A 26,900-nucleotide genomic window follows, 5' to 3' on the forward strand; every position below is an offset into this window, starting at 1 on the left:
TGCCACACTGCACACATCGTTCAGGAATGGTTGGAGGAACACGATGAAGAGTTCAAGGTGTTGCCCTGGCATACAAATTCCCCAGATCTCAATCCAACTGAGCGTCTGTTGGATGTGTCGGACTAAAGTGTTTGATCCATGGAGACTCCACCTCGCAACCTACAGGACTTGAAGGATCTGCTGCTAACGTCTTGGTGCCAGATACTACAGGTCACCCTCAGGGGTCTCAGAGTCCATGCAGTTCTTGCAGCATGTGGAGGACCAACAGCATATTCAGCAGACACACCAGTCAACATTAATTTCTCTGCATAGTGGCACCAATGAATGATCTAAATGACAGAGAGTACAAAGAGATTTAGAACAAATTCCCAAAACTCCCTTGAACAAACATCATAACGTTACGGTTATGGTAATACGTTTTAATTACAACACAAGCTCAGCTGTTGTTTTTGTATTTTTCCTTGTGGGTACATATTAGTGTGAGTGTCGGGGGGTCCAAAACTAGCTTTATGGGTATTTATTGAGCTTTATTTTAGTACAACGCAGTGCTGAAGATTTGAGATGCCATTTTAGCAGATGGAAACAAGAAGCACCAGAATGCTGATGCTTTTATTGGGTCATGAAAAAGATAATCACCCCCAAAATGTCGGATTTTCGAGCAACCCAAAACCACTCATTTCTTTGCATGTTAATGCACTTTACTAATGTGAGTAATCTAAAAGGGTTGTGTGTGTTTGGGTTTTGCTTATATTGTTTCTGCAAAAAGATAATAAAGCCTCAAATCATATGTTGTGAAGGGAAATGGCTTAATAAACATATTGAATAATGTCTTCATAAAAATGCAAAAAAGGTTTCTGTGAGGTTACATTTAGGTCAGGGGATATAAAATAGAATTAGTTCAGTTTAAAAACAAAAGATGTCAATGGAAAATATGCACCATGAAATACATATCTTTTAATAAAACTATTAAGCCTACAAAGCATTTTATTGAAACATATTCAGCACAGTTAGCTTTAAGCTAGCTGGAACTCCTAGAGAAGACAGGCTGCCAGGACAAATTTACAAGCAGCTATTTATCCTTTTCTATCCTCCTCTTCTCCCCCTCTCGCTCACTCTGTCCTCCCATGGCAGTAGCTGCAGTTTGTTATCTTTGCAGCCCTGTAAAAGTTTTATCTCGTAGAAGGAGAGGGATGACCCTGTCAGGCGGTGGTCTGACTTACGGGCCGCTGTAAACAAAGCAGAGAAAGGAGATTAATCGCTGGGAGTGGCATTGGGCTGGAGGATCCGGGAACATAAAAACAGCAGCCGCAGCAGCAGGTAGGATGCCGTCTTATCAGGCCTGTGGCCCTGAGCTCAGTGAAGTGTAGATCAGAGACCAAACCACAATAGCTACTGGAGACTTTGAGGGTTAGACATAAGGGTAGTTGAAAGACTGAAAAAACACCGTAAGCTGGACTTACAGACATTTTTGTGTACAATGTAAAAAAATATTTTAAAGGGATAGTTTGCCAGAAATGGCTGTTAATTTACTTACCCTCAGGAAATCCAAGATGTAGGTGACTTTTTTCTTAAGTTGAACAGTAACAGAGATTTTTTAATTTTTTTAGTTGAAACCGTAGTCCTCCATGATTCTACGGCTACTGTTCCTTTGAGAGTAAAAAAAAAAAAAAAACATATTACAGGCAAAACAAAATGAATACCTGTAGCTTCTGACGATATATTGAGGTCTTATGAAGCAAGATGTTCAGTTTGTGCAAGAAACTCAGCATTATTTGCAACATTATTACCTGTTATCCACAGCCTTAGCAAACAGTCCTGGGCACATTCACGACAGTCTGAAGACTAGAACTCTTCTTCTACATTAGTATGCAATACACAAGTATTAGCAGCAACATTGTAAAATATCATTATCCAACATAAAAAATAGACTAACTAATTTTTGAGGTGAACTATACATTTAGTATTTTAAAGGCAGAGATATGTACAGAAGCATCCTTTCTTTCTTTCTTTCTTTCTTTTTTTTCTTTCTTTCTTTCTTTCTTTCTTTCTTTCTTTCTTTCTTTCTTTCTTTCTTTCTTTCTTTCTTTCTTTCTTTCTTTCTTTCTTTCTTTCTTTCTTTCTTTCTTTCATAAATAAATAAATATAAAACCCATGATGCAAATCCTATGAAAATATGGCTTGAGTTAACAGTTTATGTTTGAATTGAAAGCTACTATGTCTGAATCTTTCTAATATAAATGGGTACTTTAAAGGGAACATGAAAATTCTCCAATCATATACTCACCCTCAAATTGTTCTAAACCTGTATGAATTTCTTTCTTCTGGTGAACACAAAATATATTTTGGAGAATGTCGGTAACCAAACAGTTGATGAACCCCATTGACTTTTTTCTCTCTCTCCATGGATGGATGTGTATAGAAAAAGATATCTGCAGAATGGAGGAAATGAGTGAAAAGTCTATTAAGGGTACTAAAACCAATCCATTTAACTTCATTTGTGTTTTCTGGGTAAACAAGGAATAGTATGTCAATAGTACAGATTACTGGGTTTTTTAGACACTAAGTAAAGCGTTAGTTACAACAACTGTTGGGTTTTTACAATGTATAGTTTGCTGCATCCAGGATAAGACACTTGCATCTGTTGTAAACAAACAGCACATCAGCTCACGTGTGAGCTATATGCAAGGAAGCTTGCGCTGTTGTGAATTCACTCAGGTTTGCTAAGGTTGTGGATTACAGGTAATGATGTAATGTCAGTTTCTTTCACAGGCCGATCATTTTGCTTCATAGGGGCTTCAAATTGTAATTTTTAGGGTGAACTACACTGTAAAAAATAAAAATGGAAAATGGTAAGTTTCTGCCAGTACATTATCCAGTAATTTCATGGAAATTTCCATTAACCCTTAAAACACAAACTAATGCAATGTGTAATTCAAAATACAGGTAAAACACCTGTAAAAATATACGGAAAAGTCCTTAGTACATTGTGCCCTATTTTTACGTACTTTTTTTGTTTTTTTATTTTTTTACAGTGTATACATTTAATATTTTACTCTCTGTATAAAGGCATAGAGATGTTCACAATCACTATTCTTTCTTTCTTTTCGCCCTATTACTTTTGTATTGTTATATTGTATTGTTGATGTTTATAAAATAATCTTTCTAATAAAAAGGGGTGTTTTAAAGTGAAAATGAAAATGTCATCATTTACTCACCCTTAAGTTGTTCCAAACCTGTATGCATTTCTTTCTTCTGCTGAACACAAAATAAGAATATCGGTAACCAAACAGTTGATGGGCCCCATTGATTTCAAAAGTATTTTTTTTCTCTCTCTCCATACAATGGAAGTCATGTATTCTTCTAAATATATTCCTTTGTGTTCAGCAGAAGAAAGAAATTCATACAGGTTTGGAAAAACTTGAGGGTGTTTAATTTTGGGGGGTTAGCTATTCCTTTAAGCCATTAACCAAAGCATCCATTAAACTAACAATTAAAATGTTTGCAGCAGTAAAAGGCTAGCCAACAGCAGAATTATGTTTTTTTAATGGAGTCTTATGATAGATTCACCAAATGAAATCAGCAAAGAAAACATGACAATAAAAGGGCATGTGATTGGAATAGCAATCCCATCCAGCAGCTCTAACAACTCTCAAATGGGTGTGACCCATTATCTCTTTCTAGAGAACCGACAGAATATGCCTGAGGCTTGACTGCGAATTATTTAACAGATGTTCTAAATAAAACAGGTGTATCTACAGCCATTCACCAGGGCTAATGAAATCCGCTGTGTGCCTCCAAGCAACAAGCGCAGCAGTGTTTAGTTCCTGAATGAATCAGAGTTTCAACCAATCAATTTAAGTGAATGATTCACTGACTCATTCACAAAGACAGTCCTGCGTCTCTCATCCTATCCATCCTAAAGCATTAGAGACTAGTAATCTTAAAGGTCCCGTTCTTCACGATTCCATCTTTCAAACTTTAGTTAGTGTGTAATGTTGCTGTTAGAGCATAAATAATACCTGTAAAATTATAAAGCTCAAAGTTCAATGCCAAGCGAGATATTTTATTTAACAGAAGTTCCCTTTCAAAGCCTACAGCGAACGGCCGGTTTGGACTACACCGCTGCACTTCCTTCAGGAATGACATCACTAGAACCGTTTGTTGACTAACCCTCCGCCCACAAGAACACGCAAAATAGGGGGCGTGGTCTTGTTGCTCTGCCACGTGGAGAAGAGCGTGCATTCAGCGCTTGCATCTCCCCGTTATGGTAAGAGGCGGGACCTTTCCGGGCAAAGTGCGCTAAGCTGCTGTCAAATCACAACACGGGAAGCGCTGGCCCAATCAGAACTCTTTACGTGTTTCTGAAGGAGGGACTTCATAGAACAAGGAAATCATCAGGCCGTTTTTAGGACAGAGGAAACAGCGCTGTACAGATAAGTAAATTGTGTGAAAAATACTGTGTTTTTTTACACACGAAACAGGAACTCATGTTATATTGCACACTGTAAACATAATCAAAGCTTTGAAAACACACAAAGAACGGGACCTTTAAACAAGCATCACAATTTGCATCATATCCAGTTTTTAGAGTGGATAGTATAATTATTGTGTCAATTATATCGTTCCTGAAGTGTGTTTAAACAAATAATTTAAGTGAATATTTACGGACTTGCTTATAAAGACGGTCATCAATCGAATCCGAGGACCCAAGTGTTATATAACAAACAAATCAAATGGACCACACGTTTGTAAAATATTTTAGGCCTACTAAAAAAAAAAATCACAGCCCATTGTATAACAGTGTCTTTTATGATTGTCATTTCACAGAAAAAGTGCTGAACTTTTCTAAATGTTATGCGTCTAGACACAATAGGTTCTATCTCAGCAAATAAGCTATTATAATGGAGTCAGTCCAAGCCTCCCAAAAGTCTTTTGTGGAAATGATAATTAATATTTTAAAGGCTTCATAATGCAGAGAGAAGTAAATAAATAAATAAACAGAGGAAGGCAGCGTAGCATTCTGGGATTGTATTGGGCAGGAATTGAAAGAGAAAGAGAGAACACAGGAAACCCTGCATTGAGTTCATGCCAAGGCAAAGACAAAGCAGCCAAATGAAAAGTGAGTGTTTATTAATTTGAGTCCTTTTATCTGTGTAATCGCTCGTGAAGGATGTTTACAGAGTGAAGCGATGAAGACGCAAACATGGTTAATACAAAGCTTTAACAACTGGACAAATTTAACAAATCTCTTTAAGAAGAGAGCTCCAAAGGGAGCAATTAACCTTCCAATTTTAAAGAACAGCTGCAGGGTTTAGCTGTTCAATTTTGAAATACAGCCACCTGAGGGGAACTGGTTCAACTTTTAATAATCATTTTCATTATGAAGAGTGCACACTCTTCATGGCTTTGCTTCAGTGAATAAGTGCCTTGGGTGGCCCAAAGCAAACACACCTTATCAAAAGTATGTTTTGAATCTTTCACTTTCAGTATCTTCCTAAACTTTATATTTGTTTATTTTATCTCTGATTTAATACATTTAGCGGCATATACTCCCTATATGATGTAATGATAAATATTAAAAATTCATGTTAAATTAAATATTGCATAAATTAAAAAGGTTTTTGTTAAAAGCTTCAACTGGCAAACTCCCTGGTGAAAAGCCACAACAAATACATTGGCAGAAGCTTAAAATCCCAAAGTAATGAAACAAAAACAAAACCTTGAACACCTCAGACTAGAATTTTATTTTTTAGCTTTTTTGTTGAGTACCCATGGAGAAAATCTTTGACATCGGAGAAGTCCCTCAAAGTAGTGTTAAAGCAAACATATTATCTCTTTTGTTTTAAAGAATATTTCAGACAGAGCGAGAAAACGTTGGGTTAAAATCACAGATCTACCTGCATCCATACTAACTCAAAGGCTGCTTTGTAAAGCACAGTGTTGACCATGAAGTCCACATTTAAAGGGGCCATGAACTTAGAAATGTAATTTTCTTTGGCTTGTGACATATACGAGATCATCATACTATCTCATTTCAGAATTGAAAATTTTCTTGCACTCTAAAAATTTGGGTTGAAAACAACCCAGGTTGGGTTTAAAATGGACAAACCCAAAAATTGGGTTGTTTGAACCCAGTGAATGGACCCATTCAAACAACCCAATTTCTGGGTTTGTCCATTTTCAACCCAACTTGGTTTGTTTTTAACCCAGCATTTTTTAGAGTGTGTAATCCAAAAACAGCTTTTTATTGGAAACAAGCCCAGTGAATGACTCGTTGAATGAGTCTATAGATGAAAGACCGCATCTGCCAAAGAAAATCAACAGCTACTTCATCCTTGGATCTTTGGCCACGCCCACTGGTGTGTTAGTGAGATGACGAGGAGAGAAGAGCAAAACAGGATGGACTACAAATAACACTACTTCCAAATGATCCTAATGCTAGGAATGTTCTCACGCATTTAATGTGACTGTCTCAGTTGAACATTATTTATGTTCTGTAAATTTCACTGTGGATTCTTTGGTCACAATTCGGCACAGGCTTTACAAACAGATTTTTAAGACATGGACTCGACAGCAGTGCCACAACATGTAGGTAGCGGTGTTAATTCTAACTCTTGTGTTGGTAATAGACACTTCCTAGAGTTAAAATAAGTGTTGTGCCTCTAATAAGTGCTTTTGATCTTCTTTTTGCTTTAAATGATATGCGGAAAATACTGGACGTTTGCCACAAAGTTGTCCCTCCGCCTACAACGCAACCGAATGCTTCAACGCCTCCAAGCTTGCGAAATGCGCTTTTTTAAAAACTTTTAAACAGGAAATTACAAAATTTTACTATACATTTTTACAGTGGGTCTATTCGAACGGGATTAGTATTACCCGAGGTCATATTTCCGGACCTTTTTAGAAGGTAAAAGTCTCTGTAATCTTCACTGACATTGTCCGTAATGATTACAGAGATAGCACATTCGGATGGGACTAAAATCACAGAGAACCTCTGATAATTACTTTACCCCCACGTCCCCATCTTAAACTAATTCAGTCCGAATAGGGCTAGGATGAAAATCTCTACAAAACATTGTGCTAGTAATGATGAAAGCAGTTACTAAATTTAATGCCATAGATCTAAATGTAATGCCATAGATCAAAATATAATGCTATAATCAACAATGTTTTGGATTAGTTAATCTTCTTGGCAGCTGTAGTAGTAAAAACACGCTAAGTTTTTGAGAGCGTTAAACATGTTATACTGGCTATGTCATATGTAATATAGCTATTTCATATTTCATATTCCAATCACAGCAGTGGGCGTTTACACTGAAGTCTAACAGCACCTTTCAAACAGTGTTCAAATCAGAGGCTAAAATGTGTGGGGAAAAAGGAATTCAATTATGACCATGTTTTATGTAAAAATCATACCAATATTATAAATACACACCAGGAAACATTATAAAACAATGCAGTTCACGACCCCCTCTGCTCAAACAGTGAAAAACATCAGTGCAGCTTAATAATTAGGATGATTTTAAATGGCGGACTAGCAGATCTTGAGCTAATCTTAAGCAGGTCTGACGGCTGAGCAGATGTTGAAAAAACATTGTGTACCTTATGAATAAGTAGAAATGATCTTTAACAGAGATAATGATTCCGAAGGCAGTGCAGAAACACTCTCGGTGTGAATTCTCCCGCTTGGACTTAGACTGAATAAGAGCTCTGTGATTCTCGCAGACAATTTATCCCCCTGAGGCAAACCTAGCTGACTCTTCATAACAGCTGATCTCGGCAAGATTTATTAAAATGCTGTTTACCGGAAAATTGCTGAATGAAAATATTAAACTGCTCTGATGTGGGTTCAGTAGAACTTAAATCAAATAGAGAATACGTCACAACGTTTCTGGCAGGTGTATTTTGTGAACACAGCGTAAAGATGAAAGAGAGAATCACTCACGCTGTCGCTGTGAACAGTGTTGTTACTACTTCAAGAAGTTTCTCCGATTCGTTTTGGCTCCCACAGGTGAAGTTATGGTCAGCAAACTCAGAATTGTTCGACCAGCACTGCAAACTAACAACATCCCCAGATAATCTGAAACTGCCTAAGGAGCACTAAGACCATGTCCATCCTGTGAGAAAGTTGGAAATATCATCAAGGTTTGCCTGAGTTAGTTTTCGCCTAAAACCTTTTTGGTTGGAGGATCTGAGACTTTGATGACAGGGAAATAAACAAACCTCATTTCTCCATCTAAACACTGAACATCTTTTGTTCAGAGAAATCATTTCCGACCTTGACTCATGCATGCTGACATTCTCCTTATTTAAAGAGAATAAATATTATTTAGCTCATTCTGCAGCCTCTAAAACGTGCTGGAGGACAAACATTAAAGCTCTGCATCTCAAGCGAGAACAATAAGAGCCATGTTTTTAAATCCCTGTCAGCACTTTCATTTTATAAGGAAAACACAATAAAAGCACTAGTCCGTTGGGCGTCACAAAGGTTTAGTCTTTGGGCTCTATAATAGAGGGTGCAGAAAGGAAAATGTGAAGTTATAAGCACATCGGTTTTTAATATGTAAACACTGGGAGGTTATGAGTCACAGGCAGATGTATAAGAGTTTGTGCTGAGCTGCTAAAAAAGAAAGATGAGCTTAAAAGAACTGGCAAAATTCAACTGGTCAAAAAAACAGTACAGGGTCATTAGTATTTTTGGCTTGTTTAAAAGTGATCAAATCTGCTAACAATTATTGTTGTTATTGTTTAAGGATACATTCGAAAATAGACACGGTGTGGTTAACATGTATTCATAATACAGAAATAAAGATATGTCATCATTACTACTTTACTCAATTATGATTGAATAGTTCTCTTGTAAGGCAGATCAATGGGAACAGGTGAACAGAAAAACTCATGGCAAATCATACCTGTAAAGTATCCTGTTTTAGCCGGGAAAGTCCTAGCCTGACGTGGTCATACTCAATTCTAGTCAGAACATGAGTCTGAAATTGCTCCATTGGGCTGTGATTATGCGGCGTGTTTCAACCGAACCAGCAAAGACCTCAATTGGATAGACCTACAACCAATCAGAGCAACGGAGCGACGCACTGTCAAATGTCAACAGAGTTCAACTGCACTGTGTTGACAAGTCCGCGTTTTTTCCCCCGCGGGTTGTTTTCTATGTCCGCAGGTTGAAGCGACTATTATGTGATATATAGACCCATGAGTGCGAATTTTAGTAGGCAATCTTGCCAAAATAACACACATTTTACCCCCCAAACGCCATCCCCCCCCCATACATACATTTGTTGTAAAAACTTGGCAACCCTGTCTGCACACGCGCTGAAATCAGGCTGGAATATACGATCTTTGCCGGTGTTGTAAAAAAATAACATCATTTAATGATACACAGAGTACTTACCCAACATGATCATCATTTCTGAGAGAAATTATGATGGTGACTGCATATCCAAACAAGCTCTCCGTTTAGGATTCGAAAAAATATAATCCAAGCCCCTTTGATGACGTGCATGATTACGTTTCTGTTGATCATCTGTCCGTCATCGTCTAAAGCCCGCCCTGATGATTTCATTGGTCCGAACAGTTTCTGTTCGGGGATAATTACTCCTCTATGGAGCAAGGCCTGACCGAACTGCCCGACCAAAAATAATTGTGGGCGGGGCTATGTTCGGCTGGCATCCAGGCTAGGAAAGTCCCGTATTTTACCATACTTTCCCGCCGTCCTCCCGTATTAGTATTTTCCTGTAAATATCCCGTATTTTAACCTGTTATTAAAATATAGTAATACTGGAGAAAAAAACAAAAATGTAGGAATTTAGAAGTCATTCTCAATTCCATTCTGAATTGTGCAAAAGCCTGGTAGACACACGGCCTTAGATTTGTTTATGTTATATACGGTATATACTTGTATGACTTTAAAAAATGTGTGAGTATTGTTCAATTAAGATGATTGAAAGCTCCTTTCAAATGATGCCACAGTTGGTGCTCACTATATTTTCCTGCAAATGGATCCACAGCTCACAATTATGGCACAAAGAGTCATATCACATGTTCAGTCTGCCTGTTGTCATGTTACAGCCAAGTCTATAATGGAGTTGTTGAATGCATTGCTTGAACATTTCATTATTGACACGAGCAGAATCTGCTCTCTCCAGAACACACCGTATGTTAGACCGGTGCTCAACCGAAATCAACCATCTGAACAATTTGAGACTCTATGGACCCCTCCTCAGAGACAGACTGCTTGCTGATGGCAAAAACACAAATTGTCGGATAATCTTGGTAGTAGTTCTACAGCTATTCTGTCGGATTCTTTCAATTTGTATTTTTGTGGTTGTTTTTCAATGTTTTACTTAAAATGGTCTGATTCATTGTAGCCTCGTGTAGCCAGATCTTTGAAAAACATACCGTCTGAGACTAGATGGACTCAGACAGGCAGTGAATATGGTGTGTGGGTGTTTGTAGCACAAGTCTATTACAGTATCCTCACTGGTGAGGCTAATGCCAGTTATCATTCAAGCGTTCTGTAAGGAGGCAGACAAATCTGCAAGAAGCTCTCTCTCTCTCTCTCTCTCTCTCTCTCTCTCTCTCTCTCTCTCTCTCTCTCTCTCTCTCTCTCTCTCTCTCTCTCTCTCTCTCTCTCTCTCTCTCTCTCGTTTTCTTATGCAGGTTGCTGGAGAAAATCCTGCCAGGATCCATTATTTGGTCTTATGCACCCTGATCCAGCCTGTCAGTGAGTTCTTGGCATTTGCTGTTTAGTCACTATTACAGATGAATATTCATTCAGGGAAAACAAATAGAGCAAGAATTCTTTTGTTAAACGAGCACAATTTACAGCAAGCAATCACAGGCGATTTTCTGCCGAATAAATACAATATTGCCAGTTGTCTATTTTTGCTTTGCAATTGATAATAGTTCACTATTTTAAAGATTTAGCAGAATCATTGTTGGGCATCTGAGTGTTTAGTTCTCGAATGAATCGGCTTTTAAATGAATCAGCTGAGCGAATAATTCAATTTAAATCTGAAGAATGCTGCCTTTGGAGGACACATTCTAGGAAGGCACCAAGACACGTCTGAATCCATGGCTTCAATTCTGATGCCTTCATCTGATGGATTTTTAAAGGCAGTAGGGAGTATGGTTGTAACATGGGTAAGTTGTAACAACTTCAATCTGTCCAATCATGCTCAGTTTAGTCCTTATTCCACATGTGATAAAGTAGAGCTCTGTGGCAGACACAGCAGATGTTAGCGTAAAAAAATATTTTGACGTAAGAAAGTAACTTTTTTTTTTTTAATTATTCTTTTTGTTACAGGAATTTCTGTTTTGTAGTTAAAGTCATCACACTTAAATTATGTTTATTGTGTGTCTGTGTAGATATATTTTTCATGCAAGTTGTTAGTGCTAATCTTTAGGTATTAGCTGTAAGGTGAGCTAGTTCATGGCTACATGACTCTGGGTGAGTTGTAACAGAGTCACACACACATAGGGTGACCAAACGTCCTGGTTTCTCAGGACATGTCCTGTTTTCAAGTCCTGTCCTGGCCAATTTTATATCCATACAGAGAAGGCATACTTTAAATGTATTGAAATTAATAAGGAATCTTTGAGTAAACTTCGAGAGTCACTTGAGTATCTCATAGCCGATCCAAGTGTCCTGGTTTTTGGTAATCAAAATATGGTCAATGTGTACGTGTCTAACTGAACATAACTTAGCACGCTGTCACAGACTGGAGAATCCTTTATTTGAGGTGTTGTTGGTTCATTGTGCTGCGATTCATGATTAGACTTGGACATGTATCGTTATGGGCAAATTCACAAAGCTCAAAATCCCGGGGCTATATGTTTTCCAGATGGGCTATCAAATGTATCACCAGTCTACCCAATGGACTATCTTAAATAGTAAAATAACATTCCTTTCTTGATGTGTGTTGTTCACTCTCTTGACTTGATATTTAAAGGAAAAATACAATCGCAGAAGTTTTGATCATGCTTTGATCATCAGAGTGAATGAGATGGATGAAAGTAACACCGTGTCCTAACTACACGGGACGCGATAAGATTCTAGCGAAAAGCAACTTGTCTGTCCACACCAGACGCGACTATGAGATGCAACAAATCAATCAAAACCCACAGCTAATAAGAAAAGCGTGTGGGCGGGCTCTAGCGGCAAGTGCATGGCACCGTAGATTAATTTTGACGGCACTCGCAAGGAAATTAATAAGTCCATGATCAAATTCACAAATGAATGACAATTTAAACTACTAAAATACATACTTAGTTACTAAAACAATCGTTGTCACAGAATATACTTCTTTGTTGTTCACAGGATGAACGCTTTTGTTTCAGTGTATTTAATTTCAAGATCTGGGGTGAATTATTCTTTTGCTGCTTTTAATATGACAAAGCTGGAAGCGCTAAATGATATTTGTAATGACATTCTTAGCTGGGAAGGAAGGAGGCGGGAACCGGCGAACGTTTAACAAACTTTAATTCAAAATAAATAAACAAAACGAAAGTAAACCGTGGGCAGCCCCTCACGGACGACTGCCCACGCACACACACATAATAAAACGCGGGCAGCCCCTCACGGACGACTGCCCGCACACACACACAACAAAACGTAAACAAAACAACAAAATCCAAGCCTGGTCCTCTCTCGTCCTGCATTTTGCAATCTCTATTTTTATTATACCTCATTCTGAGAAGAACTTTTGTTGGAGTTTTTTGTGACTTGCTAAATACCTTTTTTTTTTAAAAAATAAATCTCCCTTGCCTGAAGTTTTGCCTGGAGTGATTCATTTGGGTCCAACATCTCCACCTCTGTGGCTAAGTGGTAGATATCTCTACTCACCACACCAGAGACCCAAGTTCAAGCCCAGCTTGTGACAACATTAAATAAAGCATGTAAAAACTACCTGAGATTAACATTGCCATGTTTTGTGTTTTTGTTCTAGCCATGACGTTGCACAAAAAATAGAAACCAAAGTAGATTCATCGCGTGTTGCCGTCGCTGCTGGTTAGGACAACAACTCTAATTGCCACATGTGTTGTTTCTAAATGAATCAGTGTCTGAATGAATCATTTGATTCAATGACTCATTCTTAATACAGTAACTTGCTGCCACATATGGTGTAACGATATAACACAGTAAAATTCACTGTAAAAATACAGCACTAATAAAACAGATTCAAAGACTGTCTGAAGAATCCTAGTCAGTGTTATTTTACTTTAGCTTATATTAATATTAAAGGTTTGTTTTTGTATGGGGGGGTCTAATCCTATTTGATGCATTCTGATTTATTTACAGTGTTAAAGAGTTGGATTCTAAACATGCCAAATTGTCATGTGACAGAGTATTTCTGTGCTAAATACACTCCCCTTCAGCAATCAAATACGTTTAGGAAAGTTTTTATTTTGGTATGGCCCTGTATGATGTCATAAAGGCAAGAGCACGCCTAAGCATGAAAGATAACCTTCTTTAGCTTCCCAAATGACCCAGCGTTAAGGAAACAGTGGAAACAGTTCTGCAAGTCGAAACCGCAGGTGGTGAGTGAAATTGCATCAAATGTCTTTTTTGTGGGCAATTAACAATTAACATAAGTGCATTTAATGTAGACAGCATGAATGTATAGTGAATCGAAAGTTATCCAGGGATAATGCCATGTACTGTGTGTGATCCTGACCTTTTAGCACAACTGCACGTCTGCACTAGCTTGGCTGTTTTCGTAAAGAATCAGTACAGCATATCTGTCTAATAAATATGGTACAATTAAAGACTTTTCATAGATATGAAGGATGCAATACTATAGGTATTCAAATTAAACAGAAAATGTGTGTATTATGTACCCTTTAACAATTTTTTTTTTTTGTTATGTGCTGTTCTCTTTTTACAGCTGTAATTAATTTGTATTTCAGTATTAGTTCTAGTAGTAATATTAGTATCTATTAGTAATATTACTTCAACCGTAACTATTAGTTTTTCATTCTAGTTTCCCATACAGTCCTACTGACCTGCCCCTATCGGTTTGCCTTTGTTTCCGAAAAACAATTCTTCTAATTCTCAGCTGTATGTATTATTACAGGACGTCTTGCCTCTAAAGGGAGGAAAAAAACACCAATGACAGAATTCTCCTGTGTGAATATATAGGAGCAAACTCCTGCAAAGAGGGGCAGAACGACACATTCTCCCAGGAGAAAGACTGAGTTGGCCAAGAGCCCAGGAACAACAGCCTGGCACATACATTAAACACACATAAACACCCAGACATGCTTAGAGCATTTCGTTCCACACACAAGCTATGACTTACATAAGTACATTATGAGCTTGACCCCGTGACCTCTTAGCCAAAGAAAAAACAGATCAAAAGTGAGACCTCTGTGTGGCTATGGTAAACAGTGTGGGGGGAAAATAAAAAAGAGATAAATATTTTCCCCTGTGGTTTCCTGGGCAACGCCGTTTCCCCATCTAAGCACTTTACACTGGGGAAGCTGATACAGTGCCTGAATCCTGAAACACTCTTCCTCTTTATTTCTCCTGCCTAGGATTGAAATGAGAATCTGACGCAGGCTCTTGGCTCTATGAGTTTTTGTCATGAAAACGACTGAATCATACTTCAGTTTGTCTTTCAATGGAGATTCTCTTGGGGCTTGTGTGAGGGGCTGCACTATTCTATTTTGTGACTCACTGCAAATATTTAGCCTTTTAATATCCTATTTCTTTGTTTTGTATGTGTAACGGGCCAAAGTCATGCCATATTTTTTTATAATCTAATTTCCTGTGTGTTTTCTGAGGAGAGATGGAGTTTGTGGAGACACTGTATATGTTTTTTTTGTTGTTGTCTTTTTTTGTTTGTTTTGTTCTTTGTCTTGTGCATTCATGTGGAGAACAAAGGTTAAATGCTTTATTTTTCCAGATGAGATACGAGAGTGAAAGTCAAAGGTCAGAATAGTGGGAGATTCTGGGCATTCCTATATCTGGATGTGACCTACAAGAGTATTGCTTTATCCCCTTTATATTTATGCTTTTCTCCCTCTCTTCATGGATTTGTCTCACACACCCACACTGACATGCTGAAATATCAGTTCAGAATGTAGCACAGCCCATTTTTTCCTTTCTCACTCCTCCCTCTCTCTTCATATTCATCTTCTGTGCAGTTGCATCTTTCTGGCTGTGAGTCATTTTGCTCTCTCTAGTTCCCTTATTGTGAATTAGTGTGAACACGAATTGGGGCACTAGAAAGGACTTTGATCCACTAAACAGCTTGACTATATGTGATTCTGAGGTGGTGCCTTATAAAACAGCTGGTATTTATTAACAAATTCACCTCAACATCGCTAACATTCTTCTTCTGATATACTTTTTGTTTAATATGCAGTGCTATTAAACATACATTTATAAGGATACACACATATGCACTACATTTCAATTTTGTTCGAAAGTTTGGGGTCAGTATTCTTATTCACTGTTTTTAAGGTACGCTCACCAAGGCTGCATTTATTTGATCAAAACTACAGTAAAAACAGCAACATTGTGAAGCATTATTGGAATTTAGAATAACTGTTTTCTATTTTAATATATTTAAAAATGCAATTAATTTATATTAGAATAACATTCTATTCTGTAATTGTTTATTTTGATTTCAATGCATTCTTGAATAAAAGTATTAAACAACTAATCAAAAAATTGTATGCAAAAAAATGATTTTCTTAACTTCGTATTTTTGTCTTGTTTCCAGTCCAAATATCAAAATGAAGTGAGTTTTTGCTTAAAACAGGCAAAACATTAACTGCCAGTTTGGGACAGAAACAAGAAACAATATTTCAAACAGAAACAAGGTTACTTATCTTACCCCATTGGCAGATCATTAGGGCCCAAGCCCTGAAAGGGCGCAGAGCCCTATTGTTCTTCTAAGGATTATTTTTTAGGGCCCAAGCCCTGAAAGGGCGCAGAGCCCTATTGTTCTTCTAAGGATTATTATTAGGGCCCAAGCCCTGAAAGGGCGCAGAGCCCTATTGTTCTTCTAAGGATTATTAGGGCCCAAGCCCTGAAAGGGCGAAGAGCCCTATTGTTCTTCTAAGGATTATTATTATTAGGGCCCAAGCCCTGAAAGGGCGCAGAGCCCTATTGTTCTTCTAAGGATTATTAGGGCCCAAGCCCTGAAAGGGCGCAGAGCCCTATTGTTCTTCTAAGGACAATTTAGCTTTTTCGACTATTCGGGCACTTTCGGGGCCCTTATCATGCTCGAAAACTCTTGAAACTTTGCACACACATTGGAATCTGCGGCCATCAGGGCCGGACCAAAGCTGGTACCCGGGTGTGGCAGGGGGGCTCGACAGCGCCCCCTAAAGTGGGGTCTGAAAACATGGTCTATAAATCAAACACACTTGCACGTACATATATGAAACTCGGTACACATATAGAGCTCATCGGGCCGAACAACTTTTGTGCTCTAAGTTATGTGTCAGCCCAACAGGAAGTGAGCTATTATGGGTTGTTCGGAAAACGCATGCTGTGGAATTTGCGATACTCCTCCTAGACGATTCACCCGATCAGCACCAAACTCGGTCAGCCTGAAGTCAAGACACTGAGGATGCTAAATTGCGAGCAACTTTTTGATATCTCAAACGGTTAGGCTGTGGCGAGGAGACGAATTTATGGCGAGAAAAGGGAAACAGGAAGTGTGTTATAACTTCTGCATTCATTAATTCATTTTGATTAAACTTCAACTGTGTGTTCGTTGTAAGAGGCCGATCACATGGATATGACTTTTGTGAGTCAAAGTTATAGCGCCACCAACTGGCAGCAGGAAGTGTGTCACTTTCAAAATGCTTTGAAATCACCATCTTATTTTTACCCGATTTACTTCAAACTTCATCAGTATAATGGCAAAACAAAGCAGATATAAAGCTGGTAAGCACTTCCTGATATTGTATATACTGTTGCCACGGCAACACATCAAACTATAACATTCTTTTTCGCTGCTTTTGAGACTCTTAAAATGCTTCAAATTACATGAAACTCGACACACACATCAGACATGCTGTCCAGTAGATATGGGCAAAGACTTAAAAACGGGCATGGTGGAGGAGCTCAGTAGCGCCATCTTTTGACAAAAGTAATGCAATCTTTTGTCAAAAGTGGGGGGGTTAGTTTTATCTTCAGTCACCAAACTCTGTATATATATTGTTCTCTTTGAGCCGAACAACTTTCTAATTTACAGTCATTAGCTCCGACGAACAGGAACTCAGATATTTAGGGCTTAAGGTGTGAGGACCTCACTGTAATTGCTCAAACCATCATTTTTCTTTCCCCAAATGAATTACATTTTTGAGGGCCTAAACACGCATGAAAACTCATGAAACTTTGCACACGCATCAGAAGTGGTGAAAACATACATCTGATATGGGTTTCAGAATTAGGTGTGGCAAAATGGTTCGATAGCGCCACCTACAAAATTTAAATTAAGCGTCATTCGTGCTACGTTTCATGTATGAGTATGAAAATTCAGTAGACGCATTCAACAGCCCAATACCTACAAAAAAGACCCAAGGCGCCAAATCTGAAAAACCAACAGGAACTGAGATATTTTGAATTTTCTTTGGTAAATTGGTGCAGTTTTTGCCATTGCCAGACGTTGTACTCTAACAAACTCCTCCTAGAGATTGAATCATATCAACATCGTATTTGCACAGTCTAATCTAATGGCCTTTGTGGTGTTAAATTGGGAAGATCTTGAGTTTTCCCAGAAGGGTGTGTCCGTGGCGGCCTCACAAATGTTGATGTTTCGCCATGACACAGGAATTTGTTGTACCTCAGGCATACAATGTCCGATCTGCCTCAAACTTCACATGTTTGACAAGAGTCCTGGCCTGAAGACATCTACATTCCAATATTCAGTCAAAGTTATAGCGCCACCAACTGGCAGCAGGATGTGTCACTTTTTGAAACATTTTTGAATCACTGTCTTACTTTCACCCGATTTACTTCAAACTTCATCAGTATAATGTGAAAACATGACAGATATAGACATACGAATGGATTCCTGATATTTTATATACTGTTGCTATGGCAAAGTGTCAGTTTAATTATCTTTTTGGGTGTTTTTGAGACTTAGCATGCTTGAAATTGTGTGTGTGTGTGTGTGTGTGTGTGTGTGTGTGTGTGTGTGTGTGTGTGTGTGTGTGTGTGTGTGTGTGTGTGTGTGTGTGTGTGTGTGTTTTATACATGGGCTTTACAGAAGGTCATTTGCTGTTTTTGAAAAGACACATGTCTTAAAATTAATTATTTACTGATAAAAATCAAATTGATTTAAAAAGTAAATTTCACATGATTTTCTAGTTTATAAGTTTTCTGGGTATCACCAGACCAAGCTCAATTTAAGATTGATCAATGAGCATTATTTGAATGACTCTGTATGCAATTGGATAGTCAACTAAACAGACTACTAAACTCGCCAATAGCGTGCCAGGTGAATAAGTTAGTCTGTGATTTGTTCCCGCAAAAGTGTAACAGAAGCAGTAGAAATGAATGTACGGGTTTTCAGACTGTGTTGCAGGGCGAAGTCAAATCGCTGGCAGATCAGGCTGGGTTTACCCAGTCAGTCTAAATAAATTTTATAATAAAGTTTATAATAAACTTCCATAAAATTTAGACGCGCATCTTACTCTTACCTGACACTAATATTAAAATCATTGGTGCAGTTTCTGTGATTTGGCTCCAATTGGTCATTTTGTAATTAACATTTTTTATTGGATGCTACAAATATTGAAATGAAAGCATGCTTAATTGCATAAGATTGTAAATAGCTAAGGTAGGTCAAAAACACATGAAGAGAAGTGTTAGGATAATACAATATCACCATTTGGACGGTATTCTGCGCTCATTTGAAATTGATGTGACATCATCTGACATGAAATTGATTAATTAAATTTAATTGATCTCATAGATGTGACTGTTGTGGTTCGTTGTCATAGCAGCACCAACTGCTGCAGTTAATGTGGTGAATCCAACTTCATTTGTAGGGCACTAACAATATAGTTTTATATAATTAGTTTAATAATTGTTAATAAAATAAAAAGACTATGAATTAAATACTGGCCTTCTGGACTTTACACATATTTGAAAATTACCTATTATATCATATTACATTAGAATTCATCTATATTTAAATTACATCATGGGTGTGGTTTGTGGTCATAGCGGCACCAGCTGCTGCGGTAAATGTGGCATATTTGAGCGATTTTAAAATACTCTCCTGTTTAAATGGATATTGCCTGTCTTGCACAATTTGCCTGAAGCCACCGGGGTGGTGGTGCCACCGGCTTGGGCCCGTCATCGCTGCTCGCAGCTTTAATTATTATTATCTTTTCGCCTTTTGGGCATTTTTGGGGCCCTTCCCATGCTCGAAAACTCTTGAAACTTTGCACACGCATCGGAATGCGCGGCCAACAGGGTCTGGCAGAGGCCTTTGACCCGGGCGTGGCAGGGGGGCTCAACAGCGCCCCCTTGAAAAACTGGGTCTATATATTAAACACACTTGCACGTACATGTATGAAACTCGGTACACTTATAGATCTCATCGGGCCAAACAACTTCCGCACTCATAGTCATAAGCTTCGCCCAACAGGAAGTGAGCTATTATGGGTTGTTCGGAAAACACATGCTCTGGAATTTGCGATACTCCTCCTAGACGATTCACCCGATCAGCACAAAACTCGGTCAGCATGAAGTCAAGACATTGAGGATGCTAAATTGCGAGCAACTTTTTGAAACCTCAAACGGTTTGGCCGTGGCGAAGAGACGAATTTATGGCGAGATAAGGGAAACAGGAAGTGTGTTATAACTTTTGCATACATTAATTCATTTTGATGAAACTTCAGCTGTGTGTTCGTTGTAAGAGGCCGATCACATGGATATGACTTTTGTGAGTCAAAGTTATAGCGCCACCAACTGGCAGCAGGAAGTGTGTCACTTTTGTCCAAAGTGGGGGGTTAGTTTTATCTGCAGTCACCAAACTCGGTATATATATTGTACATTTCGAGCCGGACAACTTTCTAATTTACAGTCATTAGCTCTGACCAACAGGAAGTCAGATAATTTGGTTGGAAGATAACAAGAAGTGGCAAAGCGCGCTCTGAGTTTTTACCTTTTCCTCAAAAGCGATTCATTCAATCTCCTCCAAACTCGGACAACATGAAGTAAATATACAGAAGATGCTAAAATGCGAACGGTTATTGGATATCTCAAACGGTTTTCCCGTAGCAAAAGGCTAAAAAACACAAAATAGGGACACACGTGCCTGGTTCATAAATAAGGCTATACTCCCACCTGCTGGTTATTCTATATATCACACTGTGTTTTTTTTGTTTGTTTTTTTCAACACATGCTCTCCCTTAAATGTCCAGTAGAGGGCAATATTGTATAAGTTTTCAAGCAAAAAACCTTGCCTCTGTGTGTGTGTGTGTGAATGGTTTTCTAACCTGGTGGGGACTTAAACCTGAATGCACACAGAATCATGGGGACTTCCCAATGGGTACAAAAGCTTATAAATCACACAGAATGAGTTCTTTTGAAAAGGTGAAAATGCAGAAAGTTGTGTGATGGGTAGGTTTAGGAGTAGGGGAAGTGTAGGAGGACAGAATTAATGTTTTGTACAGCATAAAAACCATTATGTCTATGGTGAGTCCCTAAACAGATAGTGAACCAGACATGAGTGTGTGTGTGTGAAGTAAATATGTACTTCACTGTATATTTACAGTGAAGTAAATATACTGTATATTAATATACAGTAATATACAGTAATATAATATACAGTAATATAATATATATAAAATATACTGTGTACTGTATATTTACTTCACTGTATATGAAGTAAATATACAGAAGATGCTAAAATGCGAACGGTTATTGGATATCTCAAACGGTTTTCCCGTAGCAAAAGGCTAAAAAACACAAAATAGGGACACACGTGCCTGGTTCATAAATAAGGCTATACTCCCACCTGCTGGTTATTCTATATATCACACTGTGTTTTTTTTTTTTTTTTTTTTCAACACATGCTCTCCCTTAAATGTCCAGTAGAGGGCAATATTGTATAAGTTTTCAAGCAAAAAACCTTGCCTCTGTGTGTGTGTGTGAATGGTTTTCTAACCTGGTGGGGACTTAAACCTGAATGCACACAGAATCATGGGGACTTCCCAATGGGTACAAAAGCTTATAAATCACACAGAATGAGTTCTTTTGAAAAGGTGAAAATGCAGAAAGTTGTGTGATGGGTAGGTTTAGGAGTAGGGGAAGTGTAGGAGGACAGAATTAATGTTTTGTACAGCATAAAAACCATTATGTCTATGGTGAGTCCCTAAACAGATAGTGAACCAGACATGAGTGTGTGTGTGTGTGTGGGGGGGGGGGGGGGGGGGGGGGGGGTGGATGGGCTGAACTGATAAGAGTTGCCTGCAGCATACTTTAGCATTACTAGTGTGTGTGTGTGTGTGTGTGTGTGTGTGTGTGTGTGTGTGTGTGTGTGTGTGTGTGTGTGTGTGTGTTCTTTTTTCTAGCCTGGTGGGGACTTCAACCTGAATGCACACAGACTCATGGGGACACGTGTCACTGATTTCTACAGTGTGTGTGTGTGTGTGCTTGTTTTTGTGACATATCAGGACAAAAATGTGTATAATAACATGTGTATGACACAGGTATTACAGAAAATGGTGACATATCAGGACATTACCCCATGTCCCCACTTTTCAAAATGCTTATAAATCACACAGGAGGAGTTTTTTTGAAAAAGTAAAAATGCAGAATGTTTCCTGTGATGGGTAGGTTTAGGGGTAGGGGCAGTGTAAGGGGATAGACAATACGGTTTGTACAGTATAAAACCCATTACGCCTATGGAATGTCCCCACAATTCACAAAAACAAACATGTGTGTGTGTGTGTGTGTGTGTGTGTGTGTGTGTGTGTGTGTGAGAGAGCTACTCTTCTGTCTAAAAAGATTACCTCTCAATGCTGTGCTTTGGCCTGCATTAAAGGATTAAACATATTATTCTGGGTTTGAATTAAAAAAAATCATGTATAAAACCAGTTTATTTGTAGGCCATTGGCAATATTGTTTTACATAATTAGTTAAATAATTGTGTTAATACAAATAATTATTAATAAAAATATATAAATACAAAAAAACATTACTAACAAAAGAAAAAACACATTTAATTGTCTTCAAAAGGAAAAGGAAAAAAAAGTAGTGTGTGTAACTTAAAAAAATGAGAAGATTAATGCCTTTTGTTTAAGGACAAAAATGAGAACCAATGAGCTACCGGCATATAGAATAACCAGAAGGTGGGAGTGTAGCCTTATTTAGTAACCAGGTTGGATATGTCCTAGGGAACACTGTTTTGAAGATAAAACTATTGTTGTTATTGCAAAACAGTGTTTTCAGACAGTGAAATAAAAACAATGATCTCTCACTGTTTAGATTTTGTGTCTGTCATTCCCCTCCCCCCTCACTCTCCCTCTCTCAGGATCACTCTATGTGTGTGTGTGTGTGTGGAGGGGGTCTCTCTCCCTCTCTCAGGATCACTCTATGTGTGTGTGTGTGTGTGTGTGTGTGTGTGTGTGTGTGTGTGTGTGTGTGTGTGTGGAGGGGGTCTCTCTCACTCTGTGTATGTCGCCTTGTTTCTTGTTTTTCATAATTTAACCATTTCATATCATAGGCTATCAGCAATATCTATCACTTAATTGTGAAAAATAAGTTTAATTTTTTTTATATATATATATATATATATATATATATATATATAACACTGGTATTCTGAACTTACAATATTTTGAGCTGCAAAAAATACATTTGCACATAATTGAAAGTGATATCCTAATACTTTTAATTGTTTTCTATAACATGGGCTTTAAAGAAGGTCATGTGCTGTGTTTGCAAAGATCACGTATGACACCTCTTTAAACTAATTATTTATTGATAAAATTCAAATGGATAAAAAAAAAAAATTTCACATGATCTTATAAAAGTGGCTGTTTATAATAAACTTCTATAAATTTTATGCACGCATATTACTCTTACCTGACACTGATATTAAAATCATTGTTACGGTCTCTGTGATTTGGCTTAATTTATTTTTAAGAGAAGTGTAAGGATAATACAACTTCAGCATTTGGACAGTATTCTGCACTCATTTTGAAATTGACATTTGACATCATCTGACATAAAATTAATGAATAAAATGTAATTGATCTCAGAGATGTGACTGTTGTGGTTCCTGGTCATAGCAGCACCAGTTGCTGCAGTTAATGAGGTGAATTCAAATGACTTTGACATTGTCCCTTTATTTATTTTTTCCCATATTAAATGCCTATTGCCTGCTGTGCACAGTTAAGCTGATGCCACCGGGGTGGCGGTGCCCCCGGCTTGGGCCCGTCATCGCTGCTCGCAGCTTTAATTTGTTATTATTAGGGCCCAAGCCCTGAAAGGGCGCAGAGCCCTATTGTTCTTCTAAGGATTATTAGGGCCCAAGCCCTGAAAGGGCGAAGAGCCCTATTGTTCTTCTAAGGATTATTATTATTATTATTATTATCTTTTCGCCTTTTGGGCATTTTTGGGGCCTTTCCCATGCTCGAAAACTCTTGAAACTTTGCACACGCATTGGAATGCGCGGCCAACAGGGTCGGGCAGAGGCCTTTGCCCCGGGCGTGGCAGGGGGGCTCAACAGCGCCCCCTTGAAAAACTGGGTCTATATATTAAACACACTTGCACGTACATGTATGAAACTCGGTACACTTATAGATCTCATCAGGCCGAACAACTTCCGCACTCATAGTCATAAGCTTCGCCCAACAGGAAGTGAGCTATTATGGGTTGTTCGGAAAACGCATGCTGTGGAATTTGCGATACTCCTCCTAGACGATTCACCCGATCAGCACCAAACTCGGTCAGCATGAAGTCAAGACACTGAGGATGCTAAATTGCGAGCAACTTTTTGATACCTCGAACGGTTTGGCCGTGGCGAAGAGACAAATTTATGGCGAGAAAAGGGAAACAGGAAGTGTGTTATAACTTTTGCATACATTAATTCATTTTGATGAAACTTCAGCTGTGTGTTCGTTGTAAGAGGCCGATCACATCGATATGACTTTTGTGAGTCAAAGTTATAGCGCCACCAACTGGCAGCAGGAAGTGTGTCACTTTTGTCCAAAGTGGGGGGGTTAGTTTTATCTACATTCACCAAACTCGGTATATATATTGTACATTTTGAGCCGGACAACTTTCTAATTTACAGTCATTAGCTCTGACCAACAGGAAGTCAGATAATTTGGTTGGAAGATAACAAGAAGTGGCAAAGCGAGCTCTGAGTTTTTACCTTCTCCTCAAAAGCGATTCATTCAATCTCCTCCAAACTCGGACAACATGAAGTAAATATACAGAAGATGCTAAAATGCGAACGGTTATTGGATATCTCAAACGGTGGTCCCGTAGCAAAAGCCTAAAAAACACAAAATAGGGACACACGTGCCTGGTTCATAAATAAGGCTATACTCCCACCTGCTGGTTATTCTATATAGCACACTGTTTTTTTTTTTTTTTTTTTTCAACACTTATGCTCTCCCTTAAATGTCCAATAGAGGGCAATATTGTATAAGTTTTCAAGCAAAAAAACCTTACCTCTGTGTGTGTGTGTGAATGGTTTTCTAGCCTGGTGGGGACTTAAACCTGAATGCACACAGACTCATGGGGACTTCCCAATGGGTACAAAAGCTTATAAATCAAACAGAATGAGTTCTTTTGAAAAGGTGAAAATGCAGAAAGTTGTGTGATGGGTAGGTTTAGGGGTAGGAGCAGTGTAGGAGGACAGAATATATGGTTTGTACAGCATAAAAACCATTACATCTATGGTGAGTCCCCAGAAAAAGATAGTGAACCAGACATGAGTGTGTGTGTGTGTGTGTGTGTGTGTGTGTGTGTGTGTGTGTGTGAGGGGCAGGGGCGGGGGGGGGGGGGGGGGGGTGAAGGGGGGTGTTGTGGATGGGGGGATGGGCTGAGCTGATTTGAGTTGCCTGCAGCATACTTCAGCATTACTACTGTGTGTGTGTGTGTGTGTGTGTGTGTGTGTGTGTGTGTGTGTGTGTGTGTGTTGTTCTAGCCTGGTGGGGACTTCAACCTGAATGCACACAGACTCATGGGGACACATGTCACTGTAGGGGCCTAAATTGAGGTCCCAATGGGTACAAAAGCTTATAAATCATACAGAATGAGTTATTTTGAAAATGTAAAAATGCAGAAAGTTTTGTGAAATGGGTAGGTTTAGGGGCAGGGGCAGGAGGACAGAATATATGGTTTGTAAAGCATAAAAACCATTACGTCTATGAGTCCCCAGAAAGATAGTGAACCAGACATGAGTGTGTGTGTGTGTGTGTGTGTGTGTGTGTGTGTGTGTGTGTGCGTGTGCGCTAAAAAGATTACCTCTCAATGCTGTGCTTTGGCCTGCATTAAATGATAAAACATATTATTCTGGGTTTGAATAAAAAAATAAATGTATAAAACCAGTTTATTTGTAGGGCATTGACAATATTGTTTTATATAATTAGTTAAATAATTGTGTTAATACAAATAATTATTAATAAAACATAAATATTTAAAAAAAATTACTAACAAAGGAAAAAACACATTTAATTGTCTTTTTCAACAAAAAGTAATTGGTGTGTGTAACTTAAAAATGAGAAGATTAATGTTTTAGGACAAAAATGATAACCAATGAGCTACCGGTATATAGAATAACCAGAAGTTGGAAGTGTAGCCTTATTTAGTAACCAGGTTGGATATGTCCTAGGAACACTGTTTTGAAGATAAAACTATTGTTGTTATTGCAAAACAGTGTTTTCAGACAGTGAAATAAAAACAATGTTCTCTCACTGTTTAGATTTTGTGTCTGTCATTCCCCCTCCCCCCTCCCTCTCCCTCTCTCAGGATCACTCTATGTGTGTGTGTGGAGGGGGTCTCTCTCACTCTGTGTGTGTGTCACCTTGTCTCTTGTGTTTTCATAATTTAACCCTTTCATATCATAGGCTATCACAAATATCTATCACTTTATTGTGAAAAATAAGTAAAAAACTAAAACATATATTATATCTTTAATTAAATACTGGTCTTCTGAACTTACAAAATTTTGAGCTGCAAAAAATATATTTGCTCATAATTGAAAGTGATGTCCCAATACTTTTAATTGTTTTCTATAACATGGGCTTTAAAGAAGGTCATGTGCTGTGTTTGCAAAGATCACGCATGACACCTCTTTAAACTAATTATTTATTGATAGAATTCAAATGGATAAAAAAAGTTAATTTCACATGATCTTATTAAAGTGCCTGTTTATAATAAACTTCCATAAATTATATGCACGCATATTACTCTTACCTGACACTGATATTAAAATCATTGTTGCGGTCTCTGTGATTTGGCTTAATTTATTTTTAAGAGAAGTGTAAGGATAATACAACTTCAGCATTTGGACAGTATTCTGCACTCATTTGAAATTGACATTTGACATCATCTGACATAAAATTAAAGAATAAAATGTAATTGATCTCAGAGATGTGAGTGTTGTGGTTCCTGGTCATAGCAGCACCAGTTGCTGCAGTTAATGAGGTGAATTCAATTGACTTTGACATAGTCCCTTTATTTATTTTTTCCCATATTAAATGCCTATTGGCCTGCTGTGCACAGTTAAGCTGATGCCACCGGGGTGGCGGTGCCCCCGGCTTGGGCCCGTCATCGCTGCTCGCAGCTTTAATTAGGGCCCAAGCCCTGAAAGGGCGAAGAGCCCTATTGTTCTTCTAAGGATTATTATTATTATTATTATTATCTTTTCGCCTTTTGGGCATTTTTGGGG

At 38.2% G+C, this 26,900-nt stretch overlaps 1 long non-coding RNA gene across 1 annotated transcript in view; it reads right to left on the minus strand.

Moving 5' to 3' along the window:
• Positions 1–295: 295 nt before the first annotated feature.
• Positions 296–26,900, minus strand: part of LOC137091052 (uncharacterized) — a 48,521-nt gene continuing 21,916 nt past the window's right edge. Inside the window, exon 3 of the long non-coding RNA XR_010908012.1 lies at positions 296–1,226. This is a non-coding gene — a long non-coding RNA (uncharacterized lncRNA). The remainder of the gene's footprint in view (positions 1,227–26,900) is intronic.

This window comes from Pseudorasbora parva, chromosome 10, assembly GCF_024679245.1.
Source record: "Pseudorasbora parva isolate DD20220531a chromosome 10, ASM2467924v1, whole genome shotgun sequence".
Classification (NCBI taxonomy): domain Eukaryota; kingdom Metazoa; phylum Chordata; class Actinopteri; order Cypriniformes; family Gobionidae; genus Pseudorasbora; species Pseudorasbora parva.